Source organism: Plecotus auritus (genome assembly GCF_963455305.1).
Source record: "Plecotus auritus genome assembly, chromosome: 7".
Taxonomy (NCBI): domain Eukaryota; kingdom Metazoa; phylum Chordata; class Mammalia; order Chiroptera; family Vespertilionidae; genus Plecotus; species Plecotus auritus.
The window spans coordinates 1,670,548-1,691,212 of NC_137774.1; the positions used below are offsets into that span (position 1 = coordinate 1,670,548).

The following is a 20,665-nucleotide window of genomic DNA, read 5'->3' on the forward strand; positions in this document are numbered from 1 at the left end:
TCCTCCTCCCGCAGCGCATCCTCCTCCCGCAGCGCATCCTCCTCCCGCAGCGCATCCTCCTCCCGCAGCGCATCCTCGTCCCGCAGCGCATCCTCGTCCCGCAGCGCATCCTCGTCCCGCAGCGCATCCTCCTCCCGCAGCGCATCCTCCTCCCGCAGCGCATCCTCGTCCCGCAGCGCATCCTCCTCCCGCAGCGCATCCTCCTCCCGCAGCGCATCCTCCTCCCGCAGCGCATCCTCCTCCCGCAGCGCATCCTCCTCCCGCAGCGCATCCTCCTCCCGCAGCGCATCCTCCTCCCGCAGCGCATTCTCGTCCCGCTGGTCCTCCTGGGCCTCACGCAGGGCACCGTGCTGGCCCCAGGGTTTTGTTTCCCATGACGAGGGGCCTCCGTGTGGGTCCCTGCCCCTCCATCGCGTGGAGAACGTGGAAACTCACTTCTGGGAAAGTTTCTTGAATTAAATAATCGACGACCCTCTCTCCCAGCCACACATGACCTTGTCCCCGAGTCCTGCACCCTCCCTTCTCCCTTCCTCCGCTTGTCTTTGGCTTGGCGTCCGGACCTGCCTCGCGTTGTCGCCCGTCTGCTGAGGCTTCTCTTGCTGTTCTCCCGCGTTTAACCCCCCCGCCGTTCTTTTGTTCCCCAAATGTTCTCCTGAAAGCAGCACCTGCCTCCTGGTCCGCGGGCGCTGCTGCGCGGAGGGCATAGAACAGGCCTGTCTCCGACGCTGCCTCCTGCCCGGGCCCTGCCCTGGGTTGCGGGCGGCTCTTCCTCCGAAGGCTGTTTGCTCACAGATGGAGGCCCTGATGGCTCCGAGGCCAGCCGGCTGGTCTCCGGGCGTCCGGAAGGGGGAGCTCCGCTGAGGGCTGGGGACGGCACAGAAACCCCCCGTTTCTCCTCCAACCCCCAGGAGCAGGGGAAACGCCTGGGGGCTGAGCGGGTCCCTTGGCCTCGCCGTGCGGATACCCCTCTGTCCCCTCTGTCCTCTCTGTCTCGTGCATGAAGTCCCCCAGGCCCAGAGCCCCTGTGTCACCAACCCAGGGAAACGGCCCCCCGCCCCCCGCAGTGATCTGGGGTTGCAGCCACCTGGGATCTGAGGGCTCTTTCAAGGAGCTGCTCTGAGTTGCCTGCCCCACCTGTTCCGAGCCTTTGCAGGACCTGTTTCCCCCCCCACCCCCCCACCCCCCGCCCCGTGGGCTCAGGACGCAGCCCCGGGAGGCCCGCTCTGCTGTCCTTTGCACCTGGACCCACCTTGCGGGGTTTCCTTCCCAGTTCTCCAGGTCCTTGGGGGTTTATAGCTTCGACACAGCCTTCCTTGCTCGAGTTAGCGGGCTTGTCGGGGGGAGCAAAAGCAGCTACATGTGTTCCATCGTCGTTTTAGGAACCAAATCTCCTTGTGCTTCTTCCCTGATTATTACTGCAAAGGACCGTTCCCCGCTCCTCCGCCACGTCCTCACTTCAAAAATGAGCGTTCCGAATGCGACATTCGTAGAATTCTACCGACCTCCTGGTCGGCCCTCCTGTGAGGACACGGACGGGCGAGCCCTCCCTGGCTAGAAGGACAGGTTCTCCGGGCTCTGTCCCCCCGGGGACCTACTGACCTCAGGTCCTGAGGCCGCAGATGCCGACTTCAATCCACCCGCAAGGAGTCTGAGTGGCCCTACTGTGTGCTGAGCACTGGCTGGTCCTGGCGGCGTTTGGGAACAAGGCGTGTGCGGTCTCTATGCGAAGAGGCCTCCTGAGGGGGGGGGCAGCGGGTGAGGGGGAGCGGTGTTCTCAGCCATGGGTCCAGGCCCCGAGCGCCTGGACCCCCGGGCGGCGGAGGACAGAGAACCGGTAGGCCTTGTGAGCGGGACGTGCCCTTCCAAGCATGGGGGCTGCGGAGGTCAATCGCCGGCAGCTGCCTTGCTGTGAGACAGGGCGTTTACCGGGGCTCAGCTGCAGGCCGAGCAGCTAACTCCAAATGATGCGGCACGATCCCCGCTGGCCGACAGGTCAGTGCCCACACACGTCGGGCGGGGCCCACAGCGCCAGGCTCCTCAGCGAGCAGTGGCCCCTCGTCTCGGGCCCTGTCTGGCCTCCGTGCTCTGCAGGGGAGGCGGCGGGGCGGGGCGGGGCGGAGGCCGGGCACGGGGCACGGGGCACCCAGGAGCTGGGCTGTGGCCCTCTCCTCACGGCTCGGATCTCCAGGCCTGGCCAAACCCGGGCTCCACGTTCAGCCTCCCGCGGAAAAGCGGGGCGGTCACATCCGAGGAGGAATGTCACTGTCCCAGGAGCAGCATCCAGAAGCGGAACAACCTGGGCCAGTTTTCCAGTTGTTGTTATTTATTTTACTTTTAAAAACATATTTTTATTGATTTCAGAGAGGAAGGGAGAGGGAGAGAGAGAGAGGAACATCAGTGATGAGAGAACCATCATGGATCGGCTGCCTCCTGCACGTCCCACACTGGGGCTCCATTTGTTTTTAGATTGAGGCTGTTTTAGGGTGCAGCACCCCTCCCCCGCCCTGCCCATTGGTGGCGGGTTCTGGGCACTGTGTCCGTCTGTCTGTCTGTTGCTTAGAAAACAGGGCGGAGGCCCTGCCCGACCTGCCTCCTGTTGGGGACAGTCCCGGCCTCTGGCCTGCTTGGTGCTGGAGGGCGCCCTCACTGCCCCGCTGCCCTTCAGGGCGGGTCAGCGCAGGGTCCCCAGCCCATCCGCTTTCTTTCTGCCCCCCCCCCCAAGCTGGAGACCCTCCCTGGCCCTACATCCGGCCCCTTCCCTGGGTTAGGGACGCCTGGGAGTGGGGACAGGGACTCCCCGCTCTTCCGATTCTAGGCAAACCCCAAGCTGACCTCAGACAGGCAGGGAAGACATGTTTAACCCCATTGATTTGGCACCTGGACCCTGAGTGGCCGGCTCCCCCCCTCAGGGAGGCCAGGACCCGGGTTTCAGGCCCTAATAAGGAGGCGCAGACGGGCGAGCAGAGGAGGGGGGCTTTCACCCCGTGTCCGGAGTCCCATTGATGGGGCTCCCTGGTGTGGTCCTTTCTGGGCCAGCGCAGGGTGGGGGGGTGGGGGGTGGGGGGGGAAGGCAGGGTCCTGACGGGGGCTGCTGGCTCCCACCAGCGGCTGGAGGAGGGAGCCGAGGCGGGGCTCTGGGCGGAGGGCGGCGCTGGAGGGAGACCCCCCCACCCCCCCTACCCCGCCTTACCCATCGCCCTGGCGCTAGGCTCTGCGGGGCTGGGCTGCGGGCGCCTGGGCCCGTCTGGTGCAGCCGGCGGCCCTCCCTGCCGCCTCCCCCCTCACCGTGAGGCCGCAGGCGGAGCCCCCTCCCTCGGGCGCTGCGCACACAGCCCCGCCGCCGCTGCCGCGTGCGCCTGCCGTCTCCTCGCTCCGGCTGCAGCCAGCGAGCCAGAGGAACGAGGGAGAGAAAAGGGGAGGAGAGAGGAGAGAAAGAGAGGGAGGGAGGGAGGGGGCGAGAGGCGGAGAGGAGGGAGGCAGAGGCAGAGGCTGCGAGGACGGAACGAGCGCGGGGCTGCGAGCCGGCAGAGCCTCCTAGGACCGCGGCCCGCCGCCCGCAGCCGCTCGCGTGGTCGCAGGAGACGCGGACGCCGCCGGAGCCCACCCCTGGCGCCCTCGCTGCCGGCCGGCCCTGCCCGCGCGCCCGGGACGCCGCCGCCCGCTCGGCGGCCAGGATGCAGCCGGGGCATGGCCGCCCGGACCCCGTCCCCTGCCGCGGGGAGCGCTGAGCCCGTGAGTAGCCGGCCCTCTCTGCGCGCTGAGCTCGCGGTCATTACCACCACGCGGCGGGGGGGGGGGGGGGGGCACGGCCCTGGGAGGGGCCCCCAGGACCCCGCAGGCGGCGGTGGAGCGGGTGGGGCCCTGGGTGCAGGGGCAGCCAAGGGGTGGCGCCCTCAGGGTCAGGGTCTCCGCGTAGGGTCGGGGCTCCCGGTCCCTCCGGGTTGGGGTCCGGGCACGTGGCCCAGCGGGGCCGGAGGGCGATGCTGTGAACGCGGAGGCCGGCTCCATGGAGACGCTGGGAGTCCCGCGTGGCGGTGGGGCTGGTGGTGGTGTCGCGGCGGCGGCGGCGGCACCGGGAACTCCCGGGGGGGGGGGGGGAGGGGGGCAGGCGCACGGAGATCCCGGCCCTGCCCGGGACCTCGCGGGGTGCAGTGGCTCTGCTGCCGGCGCCCAGGCCCGGGAAGGAGTGCCGAGTGGTCCCCCCGGAGGAGGGCTTACTGAGGAGTTGGTGACCCCAAGGAGGGCAGCGCTGGAGGGGGAGCAGCGGGGGCGGGCGGCGCGGGGGCCGCCAGGGGGCGGGCGGGGGCGATCCCGGCGAGCCTCCGGAGCGGCCTTAGGGGGCTCCGGCGGAACCCAGGCTTCTGGCAGCGTAGGGTGACCCTAGGGGCAGGCACAGCCCTGGCCAAACTTTCTTCCCCGGCGGCCCCAGGAGTCGTGGGGTCTCGGGTGTCCTCGGAGGTCGCAGACGCCGGGCTCGGAGCCTCCCCCGCTGCGTTTCCGCAGCGCCCTGGGCGCGGGGGGCGCGGGCTCGGAGCCCAGCGTGGAGGGACAGTGGTCCGGTCTGGGGTCCAGTCTTACGTGGGGTGGGGTGGGGGGTTCCTGGGAGTCACACCCCGCCCCTGCCGAGCGCCACGGCTCCCAGGGGCTGGCTTGTTTTCCTCGCCACCTTAAAAAGCGCTCCTGCGGCGCCCCTCCTCTGCGGGGGGCGGGGGGGGGCACATGACCGACAGGGACCGGGCCTCCACCCCTGGGCGCGCCCCGCTACCCCCTCGGCGCCCCCAGGTTAAGTGGCTTGTCCCGCGCGCAGGTCGCTAATTCCCCGCGGAAGCACAGGCGGCGTGGGGATGCCCTCGGCGCCAGGCAGGGGCAGGCGCAGGGCTGGGCCGCCGGGCCGGGGGGCCGCCGGGCCGGGGAGCGGGGCCGTGAGCCGGCGGGGCCGTGGGCGCCTGGTCTGCAAACACCGTCGTTTAACAAGTGGAAACATTTGCGGCAGAACCTGCGCCTCGTGCGCGCGCAGCTGCGGGGATGTCTTCATTAGGCGCGTGGTTCCCGGGATGTGACACCGAGTCAACCAGACCCGCCTGGGGAGGGGAGCGAGCACCGGCGGAGGGGAGAGAAGTTCCGGCAAAGCGCCGCCTGCCGAGGGCGCCTGGCTGCCGGTGGGGGGCTTCCCCTGGCGGAGGAGCGCCCTGCGGGGTGGCTTCGGGGCGCGCCCCCTCCTTCCCCGCCCCCTGTCCCCCGCTCCCCCTACCCCTGGGCGCGAGCTCTCCGTGTGCTGAGGGCCAAGGCTGCCCCTCGCTCCCTCCTGGAGCTGGAGGCCTCCCCGCGTGGGCACAGGTCAGGGGCGCAGGGCACACTCCTGGGGGCAGCGCTTAACCCCTCATTCCCGCTGGGAGCTTCTGGGAGGGGCAGGGCCGCCCCCCAGCGTGGCTGAGGTGGGAGCCCCGTGGGGCGAGGCGGCAGGGCGCCGTTGAGGGGCGCACCCTGCGGAGACCGCCTGGGCCTGGTGTCCAGGGGAGGGTTGGCCATGGCGTGTGGGCTGTTTGTGCTTGGCGGCTGGGGTTTTCGGGGAAGAGTCCCAACAGGGTCCCCTCCCCCATAACAAGAGGACTCCAGTGACCGCTCTGAGCCACCCTCCAGGGTCCCCGGGGCTTGGAGAGACCTCTGTCCACCCGGGGTCACCACAGGTCGCAGGGAGCAGCCGGGAGTCCAGGAAAGCGCCTCTGGCCCGCGCGGCGCCCTCCGGCAGGAGGCACTGCCCTTCCGCAGGGACCAGGAGTGAAGGCAGCGGCCTGGGCGCCCCCCCTGCCTCTGGGGGTGCAGCGGTGCCAGCACCAAGGACAGGGCCAGGGGCCTGCAGTTCGCCCTCCGCCCTGCTGTCCTGGGGCCGCTGGGGGCGCTGAGAGCTCTCCATGACCCTGCCGTGGCCACGCAGAGCCCAGGCCCCCACAGGCAGGCTAGCAGGAGGCAGGTGGGAAGGCTCCTGGGACCAGGTCAGAGGGCACCTGGCTGCTCCCGCCGCTCACTCAGCTCTGAGCATCGCACGGCGCTCGGAGACGTGGAGAGAGAGGCCCCGGGCTGACGGGGAGGAGCTGGGGTGGTGGAGAGAGAGGATGCCTTCTCCAGTCCGGTCCTCGCCTGCCTGGTCCAGGTCGGGGGCTGCCTCTCCCCTGCACCCCTCTCTGATAGCCGCCCCCCCAATCTGACTCGAGGCCCCGCTACTGTGTGACGCGTGGACATTGGAGGCTTGCTCCCGGGCGGGGATGCGGAGGGTTTACCCCGCCGGTGCGCACGGCTGTCCGATGCTTGTGCGATTAGGAGCGAAAGCAGGTCCTACCCCACCCCGAGGTGTCAGGGTGGCGGCCCCGGGGGCGGCTGGAAAGGGGCCTGGGAGCGCGCGCAGGCGGCCACCACACGCAGCGTCGCACTCGAAATGGAAATGTTTCTCCAGGTGGCAGCGCGGGGCTTGCCTCCTGTCCCGGCCTGCGGCGTGTGGCTCCATGTTTATTTATGTCCTGGCTCCTGCTCCATACTCTGTTATCAAGACAAATGGAAGCTGACGCGCAGCTGACACGGGGTGAGGGATTTTTTATTTTTAAACAAGTGAAGGGGAACAGCCACCTCGCAGCTCCCCGCTCCCACACCTGGGATGGGGCGCTCCCCCTGGGCACCTGCCTCTCCCCACACCCAAACGCAGCCCGTCCGCACCCAGTCTCTTTCACTGGCTGCCCCCCCCCCATCTTTCACAGAGCGACACGCCGTCTCCATGGGCTCATGAAACATCCCAGCAGCCCGCTCTTTCTCTCTGCTGCCTCTCTGCAGAGCTTCCCCTCGAAGCCGCCGACTCCCTTTATTTATTTACTAGGGGCCCAGTGCACGAATTCGTGCCCCTCGAAAGGAACTGTGGGCCGCGAGGCTGCGGTGGGCACAGGGGCAGGTCTCAGCCCATCCTCCGCGCCCCTGCCCAGCCCTTCCCGCTGCGGCCCCGGCCCCCTGTCTGCTAGCAGCCCTGCTCCCACCGCCGCCGCTCCCATGCGCCGATGGTGCTGGCCCCGCTTGCACCCGCTGATGGCACGGAGCGATCGGGGCCAGCACCAGCCGGGGTGCGAGTGGTGGCTGCTGCCCCGATCGCCCCTCAGGAGCGGTGGGAGGTGGAGAAGCCCCCAGGGGCGATCAGGGCTGGCAGCTGCTGCTCGCACCCGGTGATGGCGCCGAGTGATGGGGACGGGCGCCGGGCCCTGGCAGCGGGTGTGAGGGGCAGCTCCGGCAATGGCAGTGGGTGCAGGCAGGGCAGGACCACGGTTGGCAGGAGCAAAGAATTTTCAGTGACCACTAGAGGCTCGCCCGATGACAGTGTCCGGCACCCTGCCTTGGTCTGGCACCTCTGCTCACCTGCTCCACCATCCCACCGGGGCCCATGACTGCCTTGTTCCACACACGCCCCCCTGGTGGTCAGCGCACATCATAGCGACCGGTTGTTCCGCCATTCGGTCTATTTGCATATTAGCCTTTTATTATATAGGGTAACGGCTGGCCCCATCCCCCTCTGCCCTGGCTGTCTGTGTCTCTCCTCCCCGCCCTCCCCCCCCATCCTGTCTGAGTGGCACCTGTGCGAGGCGGGGATGGCCCTCGGGGCGTCACTGGACGGCAGTGGTACTGAGCACGTGGTGGGGTCTTGTTCGGGGTTGGGGATCCACCGACAGAAAGGTGAGAATCCTCACTTAAAGAAACACCTCGAGAGGTGGACTGATTTGGCTTACAAAATACATCTTTTTACGTGCCAGGCCCTTAGTCCGTTAATTTGGAATCACCGTTTCTCCAACACATGAGCCGACACGGGAATATGCCATGGAAGGTGACGAGATAATAAAGAGCCTAAGGCCTGTCACTTTATTATTATTATTATTATTATTATTATTAAATACATATTTTATTGATGTCAGAGAGGAAGGGAGAGGGAGATAGAATCATCAATGAGGAGAGAGGATCATGGACCGGCTGCCTCCTGCACGCCTCCCAGTGGGGATGGAGCCGGCAACCTGGGCCTGTGCCCTGACCGGGACTCGAACCCTGACCTCCTGGTTCCTAGGCCGAGGCTCAGCCCCTGCGCCAGGCCGGCCGGGCTGTCACTGTATGTGAAAGTGCTCGCGGTCCGTACATTGCTCTTTGGAAGGTGTCGCGGAGTCTGGGGGGAGAACGGGCCGCTCTCTGAGGAGCAAGGTGGCCACATGAGGGACGGCCAGCCGGCGGGGTCCCCGGGGCCTGGGAAGGACTGTCCATGTCACTTGAGACGCAGGGGCCTGGCGGTGTGCCCTGTGTGACAGGGCAGCTTCCTGTGCGTTGAGACGCCGCTCTCTGTCGCTCAGGCCAGGCCGGTTGGGCTGCTCTGCGGGGGCGGGGGCGGGGGGGGGCTCGGGTTGCAGGGGGAGGTGGGAGGGGGGGAGTGGGCTGGACTTGGCGGCTTCCTCGGAGGACCAAGAGCCTTGAGGCAGTTCCCTTTGGAAGGCTTTTGTCTTGAAGGTTTAATTGTTCGAAGTCAGAGCGTGTTCCCAGCAGCGAGGAAGCGGGAGGCTGTACACCATTTTAGCTGAATTTCCCCGCGTGGCTTTGGTTAGCGGTTGTACCAAGCGCTTCCTCCCGAGATTCTAGAATAACAGCGGCGTGGGCGAGGCAGCTGCCAGGCGCCCCCCCGCATCCCCGCCTGGCCCACGGGCGCCGTGCGCAGGCCCCGCCAGGTGTCTGCCCGACGATGCTCGGGGGAGTCAGCGGCCCTTCTGGTCCAGCGTGGAGCTGGCTGGGGCCTGGGGACCGGGAGGAGAGGCGGGGGCCAGGGACGGCTGTTGCAGAAACCATCCGCGTGCAGAGGAGCGCACGGCCTGGGGACGGACCGACACCGGCTGCCGGCCGGCCGCCCGCTCCTCCGGGTGCGGCCTGGATGCGGGCCTGGCGGGTGTGTTTAGTCTGAGGGCGGGGAGCATCCTGGGTGCCTCCGTCCATCCGCGGCATCTTGTCTCACCTCAGAATTCCCTCTCCACCCAAACCAGCACGCCGGGAGGAGCCGACCCCCGATGCGCGCCTCCCAGGGCGGCTCCTCCGTGTCACACGGTGAGAGCCCTGCGGATGCCACCCGGCGCGGCACGTGCTCTCAGCCCCGGCGACGCTGCCCGCCCCGGCCACCCTTGGGTGCGAGGACGCTTCTGCTTCTCGCTCAGTGAGCGTGGCTCACCGAGGCACGGCTTTGCAGAGCCCATGAGAAGCGAACGTGAAGTGTGCGTGTCTCGGGAATATCGGCTCCCCTCAGTGGAGGGGCCACGTGATGCCGCCAGGCCTGGCTGGTTCCGCCGCAGGGACAAGGGACTGTCCCCAGGCCCCTGGGAGACTGGGGTGCTGGTGCCCACCTCTGGGGGTGCTGGCCACAGCGCATTCTGCTAAGACTGGGGATCCCAGCGGGACAGAGACGTGGCGGAGACATGGACGGTGCGGGTTATTGTTTTCAGGGGACTGACATTGTCACCAACACCCAGACGTCTGTCCCTCCCCTTCCCCTGGATACTGGGTGTATCCAGTCTTAGCGCCCAGACGTCTGTCTGATACGTGGACAGCTGTGAACTTTGACCCGATGGCCCACGGGAGGGACAGGAGGCTGCAGGGTGGTCTTGCTCGATGGGGAAGCCGCCGTCCTGGTCCTCACCGCGAGAGCCTCGCGTTGGAGTCTGGGGAAACGTTCAGCGTGACCAAGGCAAGCTCTTGAGCGCGGCGTCCCCTCCCCCGGGCAGGCCTGCCCCGGGCCGATGCGGGAGACCGCCCTGAGCTGCGTTCGCACACACTCCCTGCGTCCCGGCCGGCCCGGGGCTTGGCGCACCGCTGCCTGCTGCTGGGCCGTGCCCGCCGCAGTGTGTGCGTCTGACCGTCTTGCAGAGCTGAGCGCCGCTTCCCTGGCCGGCCCAGGCGCGAGCGGGGACATGGACTGTCCCTGGGGGCTCCCCGCCGAGCGTCGAAATCTCCTTTTAAAAGTAGAACTTGTGCCCGGCCGGCGTGGCTCAGGGGTTGAGCGTCCACCTAGGAACCAGGAGGTCAGGGTTCGATTCCGGTCAGGGCACAGGCCCGGGTTGTGGGCTCGATGCCCAGTGGGGGGCGTGCAGGAGGCAGCCAGTAAATGATTCTCCCTCGTCATGGATGTTTCTCTCTCTCTCTCTCCCTCTCCCTTCCTCTGAAATCAATAAAAACATATTTAGAAAAAAAATAAAAGGAGAAGTTGTGCAGCGCAGACGGGCAGAGCTGCGCCGGGCCAGCGGGGAGGGCGTTGGCGTTTGCGTGCCCCAGGTGTCCTCTGTCCTTGTCACATGTCACCACGGAGACCGACAGAGGGAGAAGTAATCACCCCCCTTCCTGCCATGGACGTGATCAGATGTTTTGCTGAGATCCTGAGAAGAACGCTCCGAAGACCAGACGGGGAAATGTCGAGCCGCAGGGTAATTTCTCAGGAAGCCGTGAGCGCTGGGAAATGCGCTTGAAAGGAAGTGTGTCGCTCATAATCCTAGCTGTGATGCTTGCTGCTTTGGAGTGCATCCGTGTACCCGAAAATTCCAGAAGGGACTAGGGCTGTTGGAGGGGAGGGGCATGCTCTGGAGCCCGAGGCCCTGCCTTCTGGGCCGGCGCCATCCCCGGACCTCTGTGCCCGCCTCACATGGGGAGGTGGCTGTGCCCAGAGCCGGCACCCGCTGCCCACAGTGAGGCCCGGGGGGAGGATGTTCTTCCCTCCCCACGGGCCCCGCGCGGGGCTCTGCGGTGGTCCAGCGAGGAGAGGGGCTGCCGAGAGGAGAGGGGACGCCGAGACGCCCCCAGGGTCTGGCTTTCTGGGAGACTCGGACTGCCTGTGAGCTGGGGCCTGGGAGGCAGGCGCATAGACAGGGGCCCGGGAGGGCGTGGCCCGGGGCACCCCGTGCACACCACACCCTCGGCCACCTCCCCGTGAGGCTGCAGAGAGAGTCCCCTGCGTGTGCGGTCCCAGCACGAGGCCACGGCTCCCTGCTCTCCGCCCCGCTCGCTCTGCCCTCCTCCCCGACCCCACCGGCCTCTCTTCTCCGCCTGCCCCTCCCCTTCCCCTCGGTCACCTTTAGAGTGGCGAGGGCTTGGCCGTGGCAGGGCGGCCGCGCCCCGAGCACCGAGCAGCCAGCAGGAGGAAAGATTTACGGCCCCTCCTGCCCGGCTGATGGACAGTCAGGGCCGTGCCAGGAGTCGGGCCCGTGGGCATGAGTCAGTCACCTTCACTCAGACGCGGGCTGGATGCCTCCAGGCCTCTGAGGCGGGAGCCCCCGCGGTGGGTGTGAGGCTCCGGAGTGGGCTGTGAGGGCTCTGACGGACTCTGAGAGCCATCGGGGTGGGGCCGGGAGACCCCAGGGCCTCCTTGCAGGTGGGGGTGAGCGGTGGGGCCTGCGGGCAAGTTCTGGGTCACACATTTGAGGGGGTTTGTCTCCTGAGCACTTGGCACCGTGAGAGCCACAAAGTGGGATGTTCGTGGGTCAGATAGTGACCCCACCTGAGATTAGAGTGTGCACACGTGTGCTTGTGTGTACGTGTGCACCTGTTTATGTACGCATGTGTGCATTATGTGTGCATGCTCAAGCAGTGACACACAGCATAGGCATGCACATGTGCTTGTGTGTGTGCAAGGGTGCAGTGCGCATGTGTGCACATATGCATGTGGTGCACACAACACGCGTGCACCCATGTTCTTGCATGTGCGCGTGTGCAGATGTGTGCACATATGTGTTGTGTGTGCTTACCTCCTGGACACTCCCAGACTCCCGTGTATGAACGCACACTCCCCTGTCGGCTGCGGGCCGGGCCTCTGAGCCCGCCAAGCCCCGAGTCCTCCCTCATTAGTTCTGTGTCCTGTGTCGGTGCCGGAGCCTGGCGGCTTCCTCAAGGAGACGGCGGATGAGACGCCAGGCGCTCCGCGGCCCTCCTGCTGGCTGATCGGATCCGGCGGGAGCCTTGGTATTCCTGGCAGCGCTCTTTCTTTCCTGCGTCTCCCCCTCCTTCCCCGGCCCTCCCACCTCCCCACGGGGTCTGGTTTCCCCGCGGGGGCGGCTCCACGCGAGCGAGCGCGGGGCGGGCGTTAGCGGGTGTCAGTCGCTGGCCCAGGCCTTTCCTTTGCTCGCACGCTACAGTTATGCGCCGCGAGGCTGGAGGGGCCATGTAGGGCTTTTCTGCCTTAAAAAAAGGTTCCTTTATTTGCAGCCGTGCGCCCGCCCGTGCACAGCACAGCCCTGACGCGGAGCCTGGCGGGCGGGGGGGGGGGGGGCCAGGCTGGGATCAAGGTTCACGCGGCAGACAGCGGGGTGGGCGGGCCCCGCACGGTCCTGCGGGCGCTGCTCTGCGGACAAGGGAGGCAGCGTGCAGGGGAGCCGCACTGCCTGTGCGTGACTTCCACGGAACAACGGCGTGTGTGTGTGTGTGTGTGTGTGTGTGCGTGCGCACCCCACCCACGCACGAGCGTGTCCCCGGCGTGGAGAGCCTGCTCCCGTCAGCTTCACAGAGAAGGTCTGTGCCCAGGGCAGCGGCTCCCAGGCGCACCCCCCGAGGCCACCTGGGCCCGTGGGGGGGGGGCGCGGTTCCGAGTTGGGCAGGACTTCGTCGGTGGGGGATGTGGGTTACCCGCACGCGTGTGAGTGTGTGCGACTGCACGCGGGGACCAGGGCCTTGCAGGGGCTGCCGTGTGAACGGTGTCTGTGCAGCTGGGTGGGACTCTGAGGTTGGGGGTCGCCACTGTCAGGGCTCCTGCGGAGGGGGACGCGCGAGGGGGCCACGTGGGAGGCGCACTGCTTCCACGGAGAACAGCCCCCCCGGGGGACAGAGCCGGGCCTGTGGGGAGGATGCTCAGACGAGACCCCCGCCCCCTCGGGAGGTAGTTCAGAGGTCGAGGGGCACAGCCTGGGACCCTGTACCCCAAGCTCGTGGAGGGTTGCGCAGGGCGCCTTCTTATCCTAAAAAGGAAAGAAAGGACCCAACCCACTCAGGCACCAAATAGCAACCAACAACTCACAAACTTACTTTTTTTAACTTCTGGAAGTTGCCATGGTTACCCGTATGCGTGGTTCCCGCGGCCTCGCTGTAAGTGGGGCGGCTTGGAGCAGCCCTTAGCCCTGCACGCGTGGCCGTGGCCTGGGCGGTGCCCCGTGGGGGGAAGGGCGGGGAACCCACGAGGAGTCCTGGGCCCTCGCGATGCGCCGTTCCGGGTAGAAACTAGGAGGAACTGGAGACAGGTTCTGTCTCCCACGCGCGATTAATTATAGCGGAGGGCAGGGACTCCGCCACTCCCGGCCTGCCAGCGAGGCGGGCTGCGGTGCACAGCGCTCCAGCCCCTGCCTCAGCGCCCGCTGCGGGGGACAGGGCGCTTGCTTGTACCTGGCCACGCGTGTGAGGGCGGGACAGCCAGCACCTGGCCACGCGCGTGAGGGCGGGACAGCCAGCCCCTGGCCACGCGCGGGAGGGCGGGACAGCCAGCCCCTGGCCACGCGCGTGAGGGCGGGACAGCCAGCACCTGGCCACGCGCGTGAGGGCGGGACAGCCAGCCCCTGGCCACGCGCGGGAGGGCGGGACAGCCAGCCCCTGGCCACGCGTGTGAGGGCGGGACAGCCAGCACCTGGCCACGCGCGTGAGGGCGGGACAGCCAGCCCCTGGCCACGCGCGGGAGGGCGGGACAGCCAGCCCCTGGCCACGCGCGTGAGGGCGGGACAGCCAGCACCTGGCCACGCGCGTGAGGGCGGGACAGCCAGCCCCTGGCCACGCGCGGGAGGGCGGGACAGCCAGCCCCTGGCCACGCGCGGGAGGGCGGGACAGCCAGCCCCTGGCCACGCGCGGGAGGGCGGGACAGCCAGCCCCTGGCCACGCGCGTGAGGGCGGGACAGCCAGCCCCTGGCCACGCGCGTGAGGGCGGGACAGCCAGCCCCTGGCCACGCGCGTGAGGGCGGGACAGCCAGCCCCTGGCCACGCGTGTGAGGACGGCCGCAGCCTGGAGAGCATGTGCCCACACCGCACTGTCGGGCAGAGAGTCTGCGCAGGGGTTTTGGGGAGAATCCGTAGGGATGGTGGGAAAAGAGGTCAAGGCAGGAGGAAGAAGCCAGGCCGAGATTCCTCCTGTCTGGATGCTCTCTGCGCAGAGGCAGGGCCCTCGGGCTGGGTCGAGGGGCCACCTGCCGGCTGTGTGGGGCCCAGGCGGCTGACACAGCAGCCGGGAGGAGGAGAGCCGGGCTGTGGGCCGCCGTGCGCCCTCGCCCGCCGGGTCTGACGGCCTTTCTCACTCGCATGGACAGGACGGCTTGGCCAGCGAGGCGATGGGGAAGGCAAATGGGCAGGTGCTGGGTCCTTCCAGGGTCCTGGGCAGAGCAGCATGCGTGGCCGTACCTGGTGTGTGGGCGTTTGGGCACAGCGCACACGGGGACACGGGAGCCTCCTCGGAGGCCCCTCCCGGCCTCCTGGGGCCTGACAGCCCGGCTTCCCGGAGCCGCATCCGCCTGACGAGGAGGAACAGAAGCCGCATCCTGGTGGGCGGGGGGTGGGGAGCGGGTTCGTGCTGTGTGAGCCCCGTCCTGGCCGGTGAGGGGCCCGGGTGGGTTCCCGAGCCCGGATTGCGTCGCTAGCAGCGCGCTGCATCCTGGTGGCGTTGGAGGGTATGCCTGGGCCTGGGGCGGGGCGGGGGGGGGGGGCCGCCAGAGGGACCAGGAGCCCGCGGCTCCATCGGAAAGCCTCCGTGGCGTCCGGCCCGGAGAGGAAGCGGGCCCCGGTTCTCCCCCTGGGTTGGCAACAGCGAGGCGGTGCCCTGCAGGTGCAGCCGGGCTGCGTGTCCAGCCATATCCGCTTCCTTCCCTGCAGCCTGGACGTGAACCCTGGGTTGTGTGCCACTGCTTTCCCAGAACCAGGGTCGGCTGCCAAGAGAGCAGCATGCCTCCAACGGGGGGGGGGGGGGTCAGGTGCGTGCCTGAGCCACCCTTCTCTGCTGGGCTCAGAGTGGGAAGTCAATGGAAGGGAGGGGAAATGCCTAGGAGGGTGCTGGACTATTCTGGAAGGTGCTGGACTATTCTGGAAGGTGCTGGATTGTTCTGGAAGGTGCTGGACTATTCTGGAAGGTGCCGGACTATTCTGGAAGGTGCCGGAATGTTCTGGAAGGTGCTGGATTGATTGTTCTGGAAGACAGCCTGAGCCTCCTCTAGATGCCCAACCTGGGGCTGGCTGCGTCCTCAGGGTGCCTTGTAGCCCGTCTACAGGGTCGTCCGCTTGTGATTATTGATGCTAATGCAGGCAGAAGGGGACGGGTGACTCGCGATGGCAGACGAGTCGCTATTATTTATATGTAGCGTGCGCCGCATACTTCTCTGCTGGCAGATTGGCCTCCACGATCATACTTCGCGGGATCCAAGGATGCGCTGTCCGCGGGCCAAGGGCTGCCACCTTGCGCTGCCTCCAGGAGGGCTGCTGGAACGCACGAGAGCCCCTCGTGACTTGGCAGCCGGCGCAGAGCGAAGCGCCAGGGCCGCCCTCCCCGGCACCTGCCCTCTCCCCACCGGCGCTGGCACACGCCTCACCCACCGCCCCCCACCCCCAGGGAGCGGGCGGGTTAAAACTGGTCAGAACGACCGGGCTGTTCAGACAGCGGGGAGGGGAGGCCGCAGAGCAGTCCGGGTGTTTCAATCTGGAAACACACACACGCACCTGCAGTGTCCCGTCCTTGTCCCGTGTTCTCAGGGCTGACACAGCGCCCGGCGCACAGTAGGTGCTCAGTACGCGCTGGCTGGGTGAGGAGCGGGGGGGCTGGGTTAGGGGGCTGGGTTCCTGTGCCGGAGTCTGTGCCTGGAACACACGGACCCTCGCATCTTTGGGGGCCCCTGGAAGGCTGTGGGGACCCCCCGCCCCCGCTTTAGCACCTCGGCCTGGGCACCAGTGCTCCTCGGCGCCAACGTTTATGAAACAACCTTGAGGCCTAAGGTGCCTTCTGCTAGCCCCGTGGTCGGCAAACTGCGGCTCGCGAGCCACAGGCGGCTCTTTGGCCCCTTGAGTGTGGCTCTTCCACAAAATACCACGGCCTGGGCGAGTCTATGTTGAAGAAGTGGCATTAGGAGAAGTTTAAGTTTAAAAAATTTGGTTCTCCAAAGAAATTTCCATCGTTGTGCTGTTGGTATTGGGCTCTGTGGACGAAGGAGTGTGCCGACCGCTGTGCCAGACGGTGTATGGGCTCGGATTTCCATATTGAAACTACGGGCCGTGCCCACGCTCCCTCCCAGAAGGACGCTGCGGGGTCCCCGGGCTCAGGGGCAGGGGCAGGACCGTGAGGCTTGCCGGCGGCGTCCCGCGCTCGGGGCCCGGCGGTGGCCTGCGCCCTCCCCGTGCTTGTCCAGGGCCCTGTGGCGCCTGGTTCTAAACACCAAACAAATGAAGTGCGGGGAGCAGGAGGGGTCCGGAGGGGGGGGGCGGTTGACGGCAAGGAAAAGAAGCTTCCGGAGAATGTCTCGGGGTCTGCAGACAAAGGTCCGTTGCCTTCTCTGTCCTTCCTGCGACCCGAGTGCTGCTAGGGGGCCCCATCCCACAGCACCCTACACAGAACCTTCTAGAACGAAGGCCTTGTTCCTGGACACACGCCCGCCGTCTCTGAAAGCTCCCCCAGGTTAGGGAGCGTTCGGGCACAGTCTCAGCCCTTCGCTCAGGGTCCGACCTGGGCTGGCCAGCCTCCCACCCCTCTGGCACACAGTAGGTGCTTAATGAACATGGCGGGGAAGTGCGAGGGGACTGTCCTGTCCTGAGAATGCAGGTGGGGACAGCTTTGTTTTCCTCAGTCACATCTCTCCCTCCACACCCCCGAACCTTAAAACAGCCGACTCGAGGGGGAGGGGGAGGGAGGGAGGAGGACGGGGGAGGGCCGAGGAAGGAGGAAGGAGTGGGAGGGGCAGAGTTTGACGGACGGATTCCCAGGGCACCCAAACCCTGCCCAGTGCCTCTCCTCCACGGAGGCGCGGGTTCTGTCCTGGCATCCGCTCGCCCCGCCATTCCCCCCCCACCCCGTCTCCCCCGTGGGCCTCAGGACGGGAGCAGGTCGGTCGGCAGGAGCTCACGAGCTGGGCCGGAGCAGCGACCTGTCCAGCCGGGACCTGAACGTGTGCCCGGCGTGGCCGCCGGGTTCTGTGGCTCCCCCCCTTTGCTCCGCTCGTCGCTTACATCATCGAGACAGAAAGGAAACGGACGTTGGTAGGAGACACAGTCCCATCCTAGAGTTACCTGAATCGACGGGCCACGGCTGTTCCCAGAAACCAGGTGCCCGTGGCCCGCACCGGGTCAGCGGAGTTCCTCTCCCCGTCCGCCCTGCCGCCGCCCCTCCTCTCGCCCACCCTCCTGGCCGTGTCCCGCGCCGTGACCCGCTCGGGGTGAAGGGGAGGCTCACTGGAATGAAGGCCGCAGCGCTAAGAGAGCGACCCTTGCAGGATCGAGGCCCCGGGGGGATGACAGACGCTCAGCGGAGGCCTCGTGTGAGGCTTGGAATAAAGGCTCGACACGCGTGTGCGGCGTGCACGGATGGAGCGACCCTCGGAAAACAGGGAGCTTAATTACAGGAGAGAGAGGGAAGCGGGGCGCGGGGCGGACGCTGGTGACTGTCCGTGTCCCGTGCGGGGACCTGCTGGGTGGCGCCTGCCGCACGGGCCTCTCTGCACCTGCCCCTGCCCTGCAGCTGCCCAGCCCCCAGGGCCACCCGAGGGCGTGACACCCACCGGGGCTGAGCCACGCCCACCCCGCCATTCCGGGACCAAGGGGCTGGGGTCCCCCTCTCTCTGCCAGTCTCCAAGCCGGCGCCTTTCTTATCTAGCTGCGCCCTGGGCAGGCTGTGGTTTGGGGTGCTAGGCAGCGTGTGGGGGATGTGGGCTGGGCCTGGCTCCTTCCGGGCAGTGAGGAGGCAGGGGGGGACGGGGAGGGGGAGCAGGGAACGCGGCCTCGGGGTGACGCCCAGGTGCTGCGGTCCGTGGAGGAGATGGTTCTGGATACGCCTGGGCCATCGGTACGTTGACCTCTTGTCGTAGCTCAGGGGCCGTAACACATTTTCATAGACCGTGGGGCTTAAACAGCAAACGGTTCTGGAGGCTTGAAGTTCAAGGGGCTGGCCGATGCCGTGTCCGGAGAGGGCCCGGCTGCGGGCTCACGGCCACGTCTTCCGCTGGGTCCTCGCAGGCGCAAGGAGGACGGAGCTCTGGAGTCTCTTTCCTGAGGGCCCTAAGCCCATCGGGAGGGCTCACCCTCACCCCCTCGGCTCCTTAAGGCCCTCCTGGCACCAACACAGCGGCCAAGGCCTCCACCTGTGAATCCGGGCACACACACACGCTCCTGGGCAGTGACTGGACTCATGACAGGGCATGCCTGGGAAGCTGGCTCTCGCCCGGCCGGCGGGACTCAGGGGTTGAGCGTTGACCTAGGAACCAGGGGGTCGGGGTTCGATTCCCGGTCAGGGCACAGGCCCGGTTTGCGGGCTCGATCCCCAGTGTGGGGTGTGCAGGGGGCAGCCGATCCGTGACTCTCTCTCCTCATGGATGTTTCTCTCTCTCCCTCTCCTTTCCTCTCTGAAATCAGTAAAAATATATTTAAAAAAAAAGAAAAAAGGAAAGCTGGCTCTCAGGGGACAGGCTGGGGGTGGGGGCTGGGTGGAGGGCTTCCCGCTTCCCGGAAAGAGACAAGCACGTGGTGGGGGCCTGTGGGGGCCTCGGGAGACCTTGTCCCTTGGAGTCCGTCCTCTGGGCTCGGCTCTCTGTGGCTGAGCTGTGGCCAGGCCTCCGGCGCTCCTGGGAAGGGGCCGGGGCTGCTGGCACCCCGCCCTCCTGAGCGCCTCCTGTGTTAGGAGGTTCGGTGAAGATTTCCTTGTGGTTGGGGGCGGGTCCGCTTGAGCCCCGCGGTGCCGTGGGCCACCGTGGGAAGGGACCTCTGGGACTGCGAGGATGTCCCTGTGTCCCCCCCCACCCCCTTCCTTCTGGTGGAAAGGGGCCACCGGCCACCAGGGAGTGGGGCGGAGCTCCAGGGGAGGGAGGTGAGCAGGCCCTGCTACCTGCTTCACTGCCAGGGCTCCGTGGCGGCAGTGACCTTCCTCGGCGTCCTTGACCTTCAGGTCTTTCCTGGGGGAGGCCTTCCCTTTCCTGTAGCCCAGCGTTCTGGCCCCATGGGATCCCCGGGGGGGGGGGGGCAGTTTGCCTTTGGGGCCCTTGAAGCCACTCCGAGGGGGTTGGAAAGGAAATAACGGACTCAAACTTGGCCACGGCCGGGCTGCGGTGTTCGGGAGCGTGTCGGTGCGCAGCTCTGCGGGACTGTTCACTTACCCCCGCAGGCTGGTTCTGTGCAGCCCTCGGCTTTGCTGGGGCTTGGTCCCTCCGGCCTCCCCGCCCTCCTCATTCGACAGGAAATGACAGGGCAGAACGTTTCAAGACATCGGTCCTGTCCAGCATTGGGGTGTCTGTCACCACCCAGGCCTGGTCACCTGGGGTCCCCATCCTCGGCATCAAAGATCAGAACGGTAGCCCGGCTGGCGTGGCTCAGGGGTTGAGCATTGACCTAGGAACCAGGAGGTCACGGTTGGATTCCCGGTCAGGGCACAGGCCCGGGTTGCGGGCTCCATCCCCAGTGTGGGGCGTGCAGGAGGTGGCCCGTCGATGCTTCTCCCTCATCATTGATGCTTCTTTCTCCCTCTCTCTTCCTCTCTGAAATCAATAAAATTAAATTAAAAAAAAAGAGAGATCAGGATGGTAAATGAGGAGTGTGTGTGTGTGTGTGTGTGTGTGTGTGTGTGTGTGTGCGCGCGCGGGTGGGGGGAGCAGGGCAGTCAGGGGGAAGGCAGTGAGAGAGGTGGGGCAATTGGGGCAAAGGTGAGCCCCAGATGTGTTGCTCTCTGGGGGTTCCGGTGCCCCACCCTCGGGACATTCTCAGGGAGGCCGGGGGAGGGGAGGGGCGCCTCCCAGCTGCACCCAGCTCTTTCCTTTCCCGTTTAAATCAGGGCTTCTTTCTCCGAAGCTGCCGCGCCCCATAACCCTCTCTCTGAGTCACGTCCCTTCCCCCCTACCCAAACCCCCATATCAACTCTGGCCACTGACAGGGGTCCCCACCCAGCCAGGGGGAGGAGACGCAGAGGCCGTGGAAGCAGCGTCCGCCAGCAGGCCCCTCAGGGCTGCAAAAAGATGGGACGTTGGGGTGACTGGAGCCGCGTCTAAGGTGCAGCCAGCCCGCTCCCCCCCCCCCCGGCCTCGGCTATGGGGGGGTGTCATGGACCAGGGAGTCTGCAGTCGGCGCAGCCGCAGCCACACGGTCGGGGTCCGTGGTGATGGTGCGCCCCGCTCGCTGGCAGCTGTGGGCACAGGCCCTGTGCTAAGGGGACCGCAGCATTCTGGAATGACCCCCGTTTGCTCAGACCCGCACGCCGCCGAGCGCTCCCACACCAGCTCCCGCACCTCGGACTTTCTCGAAGGAGCCGCAGCGAGCGCTGCGTTTTCATGTTTTTATTCTATTTTTAAAGCCAAGCCCGGAGTTCCTTTCCCGCAGACGTTGCGGATTCAGAGGGCATCTCGCCGAGCGGGCCCTGTTGGGGACGCGGGAAGGGCGCGGTGGGCGCGGGTCTTGTGGCCCGGGGAGGGGGTTCCGGGACAGG

The 20,665-nt window shown here is 67.0% G+C and overlaps 1 protein-coding gene across 3 annotated transcripts in view; it reads left to right on the top strand.

Moving 5' to 3' along the window:
• The first annotated feature begins 3,458 nt into the window (after nt 1–3,458).
• RBFOX3 (RNA binding fox-1 homolog 3) overlaps nt 3,459–20,665 on the top strand; it is a 175,860-nt gene continuing 158,653 nt past the window's right edge. The window contains exon 1 of one of the 3 annotated variants that reach the window (XM_080681383.1): nt 3,459–3,732. The gene's annotated coding sequence lies outside the window, so the exon portion shown is untranslated. The remainder of the gene's footprint in view (nt 3,733–20,665) is intronic. The other 2 variants (XM_080681391.1, XM_080681386.1) reach the window with 2 other exon arrangements.